This window comes from Corvus brachyrhynchos, unplaced genomic scaffold, assembly GCF_000691975.1.
Source record: "Corvus brachyrhynchos isolate BGI_N302 unplaced genomic scaffold, ASM69197v1 scaffold22, whole genome shotgun sequence".
In the NCBI taxonomy this organism is placed as follows: Eukaryota; Metazoa; Chordata; class Aves; order Passeriformes; family Corvidae; genus Corvus; species Corvus brachyrhynchos.
Genome location: NW_008238355.1, coordinates 5721638 through 5734061, shown reverse-complemented (window position 1 = coordinate 5734061; position 12424 = coordinate 5721638). Strand labels below are relative to the sequence as shown.

At 38.2% G+C, this 12424-nt stretch overlaps 1 protein-coding gene across 1 annotated transcript in view; it reads left to right on the top strand.

Moving 5' to 3' along the window:
* Window positions 1-12424, top strand: part of ALDH1A1 (aldehyde dehydrogenase 1 family member A1) — a 67645-nt gene that overhangs the window by 45539 nt on the left and 9682 nt on the right. The gene's annotated exons all lie outside the window — the stretch shown is intronic.

Here is a 12424-nt window from a genome sequence, read left to right as displayed (position 1 = left end):
ATTCCACTTTTGCGTTCAAGAGTAGAAGACTCAAAGCAGGACAAATAAGCCAAATTACATTAAGCCTACATTTACATTTTGTATTCAATCAGGAGGGCAATTCTGATATTGTATTCCTGGTCTTCCCCACGTGCCTTCTTCACCTGGAAGAAGGATAAAAAGGGAGCAAAGTGGGGTTCCTCTTTGGTGACATTAAGCAAGAAGGCTCACACAGCGGCATGTTTCTGGTATGGTCCAAACAGTGCAACCATTCAGGTCTTAGAAGCAGACTAAGGCTAGTCTGAAGCAACTCCTCTCTGGATGTGTGCTATGCAGGCAGTTGGTTCCCTTCTCCTCACTGTGTCCTTTGGCAGCACAGGATTGCAAATCCAGTCATACCCATGGTGCCTGCAACTGCAAGCCCAAAGAATGACTTTGAAATACAGCACAAGGAAAGGGAAAACACTGTATAATACGGGGGTAAAGGAGAAGGACCAACTCGACCCTTGAATGCATATATGTATTTTCTCCTTATAATGTCTGAAATATTTTAATACTGTTCCCAACAATATTGTAAATATATATTTTAGTTCTTGTTTGACAGTCTTGATGGGTAAAAGAAAGCTGGCAATGGTGTTGTTCTGTCAATTTTAATTTTTCAATGTGATCAAAATGTAACATTGAGTAGTGACTTCAAGTTCTCATATTTCAAATGCCTTGAGTCAGAGAAGTGCTTTCATGTGTATATTACATTTTGGGTGGGGGGTGGGCAAGGGAAGAGAAAGAGAGAGAGAGAAAGGGAGAGAGGCAAAGTCTGTAGGTCAGCTGAGGTTAAACACCCAAAGTTTTCATCAGAGACAAGTACAGGTTTGGATCGATTTGACGACACACAGAAGTTGTTCCCATGAGATGCCAGTGTAAAGAGATACATCCTTTAGCATCTAGTAAGTTTAAGAAATTCAATATGTGTGTGTTTCTCTTAAACACTTGGCTTATGTCTGAAAGAGGAAAACAAGGGCTCAATAAATTTCGTAGTCCCGTTTGATTTACATGAGCACGTTAGATCACACTGCATGACAATGTCCAAGCCAGAAGAAAAGAATAATATTGTCCCATTTGTTCCTCAACTGCCAGTTTACTGACTTAAAAGTCAGAAGTGGATTTCTCTCAAAAATGCACACAGTAATAATTAGTAATAAATTAGTAATAATGACTCTGTGAATAAAATAATTGTCCTTTCAAAATTAGGTGTGTTTGAAACTATGTTCATAGTATTAGACTCTCCATCTGATGGTGAAATGTCTTTGCTATGTCTTTGAATTACATCTGTACATGGGTATGGTGATTTGTGATCTGAAACACAAAACAGCACCATCGAAATTTACTGAAATGAAACACGAGAAGAGCACTAGTTGATCTCTACGTAAATATTGCTTATAATGTTAGTGAAGTTGTAGTCACTATTTCACAGAGGATGAAATTTAATGAGACAAGTGAGCTTGTTGCATGTCCTTTCAAGGCTCCTGAAAACTGACTGCTAGTGTCAGCAGCAGTTATTACATTTTTATTTTTGGAACTACGATATTTTTCATATAGTTCTTGAAGACAACGGCTGTCTAGGTAAATAATGTAGAGTAACATTCTAGGAGATTTAAGCGGGACTGTTTCTTTTTCTAGTAAACTCTGTTTCTATCCCCTTAACACTATTAAAGGCACACCTTTAATATTCATGGCAGTATGACCAAGAACATGATTTTGCAGACTTATTGGAAAGTTATCTGTTTCAAGTGATTTTATACCATACAGAAAAGCCAGCTGTAGAAACTTGGAGTCCTTAGGGCCATTGTCTTGCCATTAGTGAGGTGATCCCTGCACCCTTCCCTGCCTCTGACACACTATTTTATTTAAGAGTTGCTTTTGAATGGCAACAGAATGATAGAGGGACCCTTAGGCTATTTCAGTCAAAATAGTGAATTTTTAAGGAATTCTCATTGTGTTTCAAGAAAGAAAATTACTGGTAATCCTTGACTACCAGGTATGCAGGTCTTAAGACAAACAAGAAAAGATGTGGAAAAAATATTCAGAGCAAGAAAGGCATCTGGCTTGGATAAAAAGTGAAAATTCCCTGATGAAGTAGGTTTTAGGGAGGAATTCAAAAGATGTGAACTTGGCAGCCAAAAGGTTTCTTGGGGAGAAGACTAGGCTGTTTCATCTGGGACACAAAAGAAAAGTGCCGAAAAGTCAAGTGCAAGAAAAAGAGGGAGAAAGGAAGGGAAGAGTAACAGAAGCATAAGGAGTCTGATGAGGAACGAAAGCAAAGGTTCATCCTGAGATTCTGAAAGATCTCACTCTAAGATGTCATTATAATTTTGAAAGATTTAACATGAACTTTAAGAGATGAAGTGTTCTTCCCCAGCCCTTCCATCACTATATTTGCTGTCAGATTTTTTTTTAACTTCCTGATCCTTCTGCTCTCCCTCTTTACATTCAAGTCATGGTATGGTTCTCTTGATCTGTGTATTGTCTTCCACATATTCCCACACTGAAAAGTGAGATTTAGGTAACTCCTTCTTATGAAAAGTCCACTGTAAAATAAAATAGTAAAAAAAGGTCTCTAAAAATTTGGAAATAATAGTTCCTTGTGAACTTAGTAGGAGGTCTGAAGGACCTTTGTTATGCTGAGAGAAAAACAGTGACTTGATGAATATAGTACTCTGGAAACAAAAGTAAAAAATCTGGAAACACAACATACACTGGGTCACTCAGTTGAATGTTGCATGAAAAATTGGGCGGATGCCATGATCCAATAAACAGATCTGAGTATTGGGTGATATGACTGTTGAAAATCCAGCTTGTGAAACAGTCCTCAAAGAGCAGCAACAAAGATGATACATACACAGTATAATAAACTGGCCATGCAAGAAGAGGAGACCATAGCTGCTTTTACACATTACTAGCAGGCAAAGCAGAGATTTGGCAGAAGCATTAACCAAAATACCAAAAGGTTGTCCTCGACGGAAGCAGAATAGAAGTAGCCAGCTCTCCCAAGGAAAGTTATTATTACTGCAGATTTTTTAGAAGGAAGAAAGCTGGAACAGATAGGAACAATGGGAGGGTTTGTTTTATTATTTTATTTTATATTCTCATATTGTTTATAGTTCTATATGGAATATAAGATTATGACTAAATAATAATTTGACAATTACAAATGATCAATGCACTCCAATCCAAGATGGCTCTCGACATAAAGAGCACTTTAACACACTCTGACAAGCATTTAAGTTATTAAATAAAGCACTGCACCTGGCCACCTTCCTCTCGCTATCAGCGCAGAAAAATCCCTTACTTTTTCATATACCTTATGGGTACAATTTCATATACTGCTAAAAACTTTGATCATACAGCATGGTCCACACAGCACAAACCCTCCTGCAGCAAACAGAGCAGTGCCTTTGGTATCAAACCTTGCCAAATGGTACCAACTGCTGAGGCCTTACTTATGGTCTTCTTGAAATTTGGTGACTCCAGCAACATGGATTCTACATTCATTCTGAGTACAGCTCCTTAGAATATGTAGTGCTCATGCTTATGACTGTGGTGACAGCAAGTATGAGTCTGAACTTTAATAGATGAAGTGTTCTTCCCTAGCCCTTCCATCACTATATTTGCTGTCAGATTGTTTTTTAACTTCCCGATCCTTCTGCTCTCCCTCTTTTCAAAACTCTGAGCAGTATTAGAGATGTATTGCCCTTAGAAAAGAAAAATGTCTGACAGGCAAATAAGTGAACCAAGTGAGAACAAGCAACACTGTCCACAACAACCTATATTCAAGAACAAGAAAGACTTTGTAGGAGTGTAATGAAGCAAAAGTGTCATGTGAACCTTCTGTTTGGAGCATAAATGTCCCATGCATGGACATATTAGCACCTGTTTTAGAACTTCTGCTACAGACAAACGTTGTACTGCTAAGCACCATGCGTGTTAGAGAGCTGACTCTTACATAAAGTGACACAGTCCAGAGCCTTAATTGTGTCTCCCCTGACGGGGGAGGCCTTTTCAGAGTCTTTGCCAGGAGTCAGAGACAAAAGGGACTTTTAGCCTTCTCTTCCTTCTGTAGTTGTTTATTAAGTCTTATCAGAGAAGTACAAGCAACTGACATGACCCAGACATAGCATGAAGCAGAGAATGCAGGAAAAGCCGAATGATCAAGATTAAACAGCCTTTTAAAGGTAAATCACCCAATGAAAACTTTAAATGAAAGATATTTTCACTTTTCTGCCAATGTCTAATAAACTGTCTGGTCACGCAGACAGGAACAGAGGAATTCTTTATCCAATTATCCTGAACTACTTCTACTGCAGAATATGGAGTAGTAGAAGAAGAAGAAGAAGAAGAAGGTCTGGAGAACAGCAACAATCCTCCATTTTGATGTTTTTTGCTTTTATCTACTTACTATATTAATAAACCCAAAACCTCTAAATATTTCATCCTGTGACAATCTTACATAATATTGTATCACCTAGCTCACACCAGTGTAGATTCTTATTTTTCCCAGAGGATAGGCAATTTTCTCCATGGACAAAGGTCAAAAGCAGTGTTGTCCAGTGGGGTAGAACCCTTCAAAACAGGCAGAGAAATATTCTCTGCACTCTGGGTTCCCACAATAAAGGACCTTTGGCCCTTATTATCCATTGTGTTGGTGGCAATCTTTAGAAAGCATATGTTCCTGTGAACAAGCAATCATGGTCAAAGTAACAGTAAGGAGGTAGAAGAGAGAAGCACTCCTAGCTCACAAAAACAAATTCCATGTAAGAAAAAACATGTAGCTTTTCGTTAGTCTCCCCTTCATATGACTAAGAAATTAAATTTTGGAGTTGCCTACATGCAAATTAGTTATATGGAAAGAGTCCCCCTTATAGAACGAAAGATACCTCGTGGTCTGATAAACAGCTTGTTTCATGTCTTGTATTTTGCTGATTTTCTGATGGAAAGGTTAGGTTTCCCTATATTTCTCTTTAGACCTCAGCAAACAGAAGCAGACAATTGAACTTGATGATCTTAGAAGTCTTTTCCAACATTAATGATTTTATTCTACTTTAAAAAAAAGGGTGCCACTATGTCTAAAGAGAGGTCCAGCTGTATGAGAAAATATCCTAGGAGTCTAAACCTTACACTCAGCAAAGCAGGATATGTGCTTTCCTCGCAATATGTTTCTTCAGTCTGCACTGTGTCACTTCACTGCTCTTCAAAGAGATTTACATTATCTTAACAAAATTATACTTAAAGGAAAAATGTCCATGCATTCACTGAGACAAAATAGATCATGTCTGACAATATCTCATTATCTCAGGAACAACCTAGATTCTGTCCTTTTCTGTATATGATGTACTAGCCACCACTAATTGAGACGGCCCTTGTAAAATCTTCGACATTTTATCTTTCACTTTTCCCCACCTCTGAGAATATATAGGCTTTATCGCTAACCTCCACTGGCTTTTTTACTGCTAGAAATTGAGCTATGTAAGTACATGGCTTTATAGATACTGGAAGACACTTTTTAACCTTTATTTATCAAAATGAATAAATTTTTATGAGACATGCTTGTTGCACATGCTGTTCATTTCTCTTTTTTTCTGTTTATACTTTAGTGACAGAAAAACTTCCATTTAAGTACTAATCCTGTGCAATTGATACACAAATATGATGTCCTTTGTAAATAATTTTATTATGGAGTGTATTTACAAGAACAGAACATGGCAAAATTTTATTTCATAAAGGGAGATTATAAAAATTAAAAACTTTGACAGACTAGACATATAGGAAGAAAGAGACATATGTCTTCTCTGTCTCACCAAACATACCCGTCCAGGTCAAGGTCACAGAGGTTTCATTGCCTCTTTCTGTGCCTACTTCCCTAGCCCACAAGCAAATGTTTTTTTCTGAAAGATACATTTAGCTCTTTTATACTGAAAGGAAATGCACCTCTTTAAAACTAACTGTTGTTTTGAATCATTAATGCAATGAATTATTTTGAAGTTGAGACTAATAACAATGGTATTGAGCCAGGAAAATGTAAAAGAAATGTGGGGACAGAAAAAAGAGCACACCAGTTTAGAGAATCCAGAAACAAGTTAAATATTTAAAACTAAAGTTCTTACTGTACAAATAAGACATTACATAGTTAAAAAAAAATCTCTTTAATTTTTTGTTATTGTGCTGTCTGTGAGAAATTTTGCTTCTTTAAAGTACTGATGCACAAACCTGTGAATGTGTGTGACAACAAAATACAATCACCTGGTAAAATCCACAACTGCAAGGTCAAATCTTGTTCATAATAATCAGATGAAGGCAGAGGTACTCCAGGGAAGAAGGTGGACAAGATTTCATCTCCCAGAAACTTTACAGACTTAAAAAAAAGCTCGAAAAACAAATCAGGAGAAAATAAATCAGGAATCCTTACTGAGGAGGGAGAATATATTTCTATGTCAAGAGAAAAGTTAGGCTGTCAATATGGGTTTGATGCAGAAAACCACACTGAACCTTTTACAGAGGTAGAAATAAATATTATTTAACAGGCAGAAAAATTTGGTCAATTATGATGTTTTAGCATTTGTAAGTATGCATTTTTGGTTACAATATTTGAAAGCAAAAGTAAATTAAACATTCCATCCCCATGATCTTTTAAAACCATCACCTAAAAAGTCTATGTCCTAAGTTTTATGGCTCTTCCTTATATATTTCCTTAAGGAGTACATTTCTAGTAAGACTAGAGGTCAGCACACACACATGAAGAATTTAGATTTGAGAAAAAAATTTATATAGAACACACTTGGCATAATGAACAGATTCAGAGAATTCATAGTTTAATATTAGACTTAGAAGAAATGCAAGTCCATAAGGCTGAAATTCCTTCAGACATCAGTAATATTCACAGCGATGCTCCATAGCTAGCAAAGGAGAAGAAGCCGTTTGTGAACCTATGCAGCAAAGGAGAGCAAATAATTTATTCAACTTATGTGTCATTTTATTATACATTTCATTTTCTTGCCAATACTTGTAAAACAGATGCATAAAAGAGCAGAATCATCCATAAATAACCTACTAATGGGTAGGATGTTGATCAGCTCAATCAACTCAATCTTTGATGCAGTTATTAATGTGGATTTCAAGAATGTTTTGAACATCTGTAAAATCTGTTTCTACTGCTACAACATTTTTGACAGATCAGTCTTATTTTCTCTTCATGGTAAATATATTTTTCCTTTGCCATAATGCTATCCAAACACTTCCTTAACAGCAACAAAAAATCTATAGATGAAGACAATCTGTCAAAAGAGTACCTGCAGAAGGATTTATATAAAAGAAATCTTCCTGGATTCAAGGACATACAGGCACAACAGTACTTTAACTTGCCTTGTCAGTCGGTGAAATAAGAAACACATGAATGAAAATTATATAATTACTTCAGAACAAGAAAGGATCCCATTTTAACCTAGGATTGAAATATTCTTTATTTCATAATCTGCCTGGCAGAAAATCATACATTTTATGTCACAATCCCATATAAATTATGTGCAGAGGTACAGTAAAAATTATTTTTGGGTTTTTTGGTTTGGTTTTTTTTTTACTCTTCATTGGCATCCCTTGTAGAACACACCTGTGATTTCCTAGGACACCAACAAAATAACATAAATGTTACCTGTAACACATCCTTGCTGTCTGTGAACATTGGCAGGAGGCGCCCTGAAATCTCAATATCCAAGTGAGCATTTTAAGAACGTTGAAAAGAAATGTGGAAAATCTTGTGTGCTAAGCACCAAGCTAACGATTGCAAAACTGGCGAGTAATAGGCAACTAAACATAGCACACAGGTTAGCAGCAAGTTTCCTGCATTTTCAGGGAATAGCCCCTATAATCACTGCGCTCTGGAGTCTATCTCTGGCACAGAGATGCTTTGCTGCTAGTGAAACAGAAAAGGAGAAAGTGCCATCTACAGTGTAGGTTGCTGTAGCAATATTTCCTGGAGAGGCAAAAGACACTGGGTAAAATCTGGTGTCAGAAATACGACACTAGAGTCCTGCTCAACAAAGTCCATTTGCCACCAGGACCCTAGGACAGAAAAATGGGACCACAGTTTACACTGTGGTCTTCAAAGCTCACAGCTGACAGGATTTCCTCCTGAAACTGATTTTGTTACTTCTTGTAAAGTTTAGGCATATACTGGGCAGCCCTGCTTTTGGTGCTTGAAACCATCAAGCTTTAATCACATCTAGGAATACTCTAGGAGACATATGGGTATCAGAGTAATTTTGCTAGTGGAAAGATGTGTCCACAGAAACATCAGTTAATTTCAGACAAGGTAGCCAGAGGAGGAAAAATTTTACTCTGTTATTTCGAATGCAAACCATCAAAGTGGGAGTTAAATGCCCTGGTTTTGTGGATTTGGGTACGGTCCCTCAGTTGTATCTTTCTGCTGGGTGGAGATGACACAGGAAAAGCATCCACCAATTCCTTGACTGTCTAACAGAGAGATCTCAACTGAGTCACTTTGGATAGCCTTTATTTTTTTGTAGACCAACCCTAGCAAGAGAAGCCAAACTAAAAGAGCAGATTCAAGCCACCTTGCTGGAATGTAACCTTAATTCATCACAGGTGCAGAGATTATACCATCACTTGAAATGTAACATGTGTGGTTCTGCTACGTATCTTCGGCATGCCACAGAGTACAGACAATCCTACATAAGTAGTAAAATATTGCTAGCAAAGATGCTGTGAAAAAAAATTATCCTGCTGATGACAATGAGATGGATGGAGAACTGGCTGAATGGCAGATATCAAAGGTTGGTAATCAGTGGCATAAGGGATCGTTGGAGGCCTGTCATTATAGGTATCAGTCAAAATTCATTATTGGGCCCAGTAACAATGTCTTCGATGAAGGGGCAGATGCCTCCTCAGCAAGTTCACTGATTTCTCCAAGCCGGGAGGAGTGGCCAATACCCAAGTGCTGTGCAGCCCTTCAGAGGGACCTCAACAGGCCGGAGAGATGGGCAGAGAGGAACCTTCTGAAATTCAGCACGGGCAAATGCAGGATCCTGCACCTGGGCAGGAACAACTCCATGCACCAGTCCAGCCTGGGTGACCTATTGGAAAGCAGCTCTGTGGAGAAGGACCTGGGGATCCTGGTGGACAACAATCTATTCATGAGCCATCAGTGTGTCCTTGTGGCCAAGAAGGCCAATGGTATCCTGGGGTGCATTAGGAAGAACGTTGCCGGCACCTCGAGGGAGGTGATCCTGCCCCTCTGCTCAGCCCTGGTGAGGCACATCTGGAGTGCTGTGTCCAGCTCTGGGCTCCTCAGTACAAGTGGGACATGGAGCTCCTGGAGCAACTGGGTCCTGTGGAGCCCTACAAAGATGATTTAGGGACTGGAGCATCTTTTTTATGAGGAAGGGCTGAGGGAGCTGGGCTTGTTCAGCCTCAAGAAAAGACAACTGAGGGGGGGATCTCATCAATATTAGTATCTGCAGGGAGGGTGTCAAGAGGATGGACCAGGCTTCTCTTGGTGGTGCCTAGCAACAGGACAAGGGGCAATGGGCAGAAACTGATGCAGAGGAAGTTCCACCTGAATATGAGGAAGAACTTCTTTACAGCATGGATGACCATGCACTGGAACAGATTGGCCAGAGAGGTTATGGAGTCTCCCTCACTGGAGATGCTCAAGAACTGCCTGAACACAGTCCTGTGCCATGTGCTCTGGGATGACCCTGCTTGAGCAGGGAGGTTGGACCAGATGACTCACTGTGGTCCCTTCCAGCTTTACCCATTCTGTGATTCTGTGATCCTGTGATTCCATGATGATATGAGTTCTAAATTCACAATCTCCTGGAATTTGTTTTCCTCATTTCTTGCTGCAAGATTCCCAAACTATTTTAATTTTCTTGTGACTTACAAGAGACAAAACAAACTTAGGCCACATTGTATAGTGATAGCTAGACCCTAGGTGACTTGGGTTTTTTCTGGTGCAGAAATTGTCTGGAGGGAGTATTGTTCCCTGATGTACATTTATTTGTTGTAGTCAACAAAAATGAAAAGTGGGAATTGGATTCACCATTGCTGTGCATGGAACCTGGCTGTTCTACCTTAGATTGAGTTGAGAACAGAATCCTTTCTGCATTTTCATACTTGTTTGGTGTTAGGAAATGGAAATGTGAAGTCTGAAGTATTCTTGAACTTTTTCACTCATGATGAGGAAAATGAAGGGATACATGCCTGTACCTCCTGAAACAGATGTCTCAGCTTTTTAAAACAGTGTCGTATTTACCTCCATGAGCAGTTCATGTGAGGCAGGAAAATCCCTCTGCCCTATTCTGTCACAGCTTATAAAGGCTGTGGATTTTTCTTTAATCGTATCTTTGCTTGAAACCTCTCATTACTGTGGTGTTTGGGCCATTACAGATTCACCATAATATGAATTATTTGCAGAGCTGTTTGCTGCCTCTATTGAAGGAGCTACAGTTTACAGTTTATCTGAACATCTTTGCTGTGCAAAAATGTTTCCCAAATTTTTCTCCATAAGATTTATCTACCTGAATATTACTACACACCTGTGAATTTATCCAGGAAAATGAAAATCAATACTTAATCAAGTATTGATACTTGGTTATTTTATACAAGACATGTAAGACAGAGGGCATTGGTTTTTTGACCAAATAGAAGCTTCTGAAGTGAAAATTTCCTCTGACAAGTTTGCAGTTTGCCTTTCCTGTATAATGTAAATAATGTGTAAAACTGGCTTTTTGAAAAAGGATTACATTTTTTCATATTTGAAGTGAGAGAATAGATGGACTATTTTGAACTGCAAAGTACCTATAGGTTGGATTATATGATTCAGCAATATTGCTTTAAGAGCAGAAACCAAAAGACTGATTCTCAAGCAGTTACACTACCAGTTATTATCTCTAAAAAATGCATTAAGGTTGGAAAGGGATTTTTTATCCCTGAATTTTCCCATGCAATATTTCAGATGGCCTAATAAATTGTTTCTTTTAGATAGCCACAGAAGAGGAAAACTTGTACCACTGGCATCAGTTGAAACATCATATCAGCAGACTTCTGGCACGTCCACAAATTCCCAGTTGATCAGAAAGTTTAGCAGCCTTAGTTCTGTCAACTTTTACGCGATCAAGTAGTAACGATTTATTCTTTCCTAAAGTAGTTACTCACACAGATGCTGGGAAGTATCTTATGTTGTCCTGACCTCTACTGGAGAGAAGACCAAGGCACATGTAATTATTCTTTTTTCTCTTTTTTCTTTTCTTTTTATTTTTTTTTGAGGCAAGTGGAAGGGAAAGGGAAAAAAGCCCTTTTTACTTCACTGTAAGCTTTAAAAACATTTCTTATTATGCATACAGGTAATAGATTAATACATATCTGATGGCCCGTATCAGTGGGAAATAATGGTTAGGTACTCACGCACCTAGATGACCACTTATTAGTAGGTCTCAATGATCCTCATTAGATTTAGAGCACCTTTGCAGTGGGATCCTCACAAACAGGTAAAAAGGTTAAGCTACCTCAAAAAGTTCACCTATCATTCAGGACATGATGTAGTCAGTAAATTTCACAATGTAAAATAGTTGGAAATAAAAAAGTGAAGGTAATTTTTTTTTTAAATAATTTAAATTCAACTTGAATTCAGCAATTAATAAGGTGAGGACACCAGGCGTCCTTCTGCAGTCAATGAACATAAATGCTGGATTATGATCTTTATTTTGAAGTGATAGACTGAATAGCGTACAAGCTAAACTAAAAGTGCTGTCCACAGTTAGCAAGGAAGAAAGGCAGAGAGCAAGATTTCAGGAGAGAGAGAAAGACAAGGAAGAATTGAGGGACAATTTCATTAAGTTCAGATACTGCAAGAAAAATGTGACATATTTGTCCTACAGTTAAAACTGGTGAACTACTGAGACAAACTATTTCATAGTTCAAACACTCTGGAATATAAAAATACAGAAAAGAATTTACCAACAAAATTTTATTGGCGTGAGAGGTACCTTCAGATAAAGGAACAAGTTAAAGGCAGGATTCAAAGAGTGCCTTTAGAAAGCATTGGAGTCATGCCAGATATATGATATAATCTTTAAAAAGTAAACATATCTAGCCTGGCCTACCTCAGGTAAAGGCCTAAATAATCATACATATAACCAGTGGCATTCCAGCGGTACTCTGTAAAATGGCATATGGAACTGACTGTAGGACAGTGAGGTAAACTCATACATTAAGCAAATATCATTTTAGCCTTTGACTCAATTAAGAGCAAGAGGAAGAGTACTGGCACTTCTCTCATCTATACATCACAACAGGAATGAAGTGATGGAACCCATGTGTAAAGGAAGTCCTACAGTCAGAAAAGGACTGCCTTGTCAGTTTGCACTTTCAGCAACGT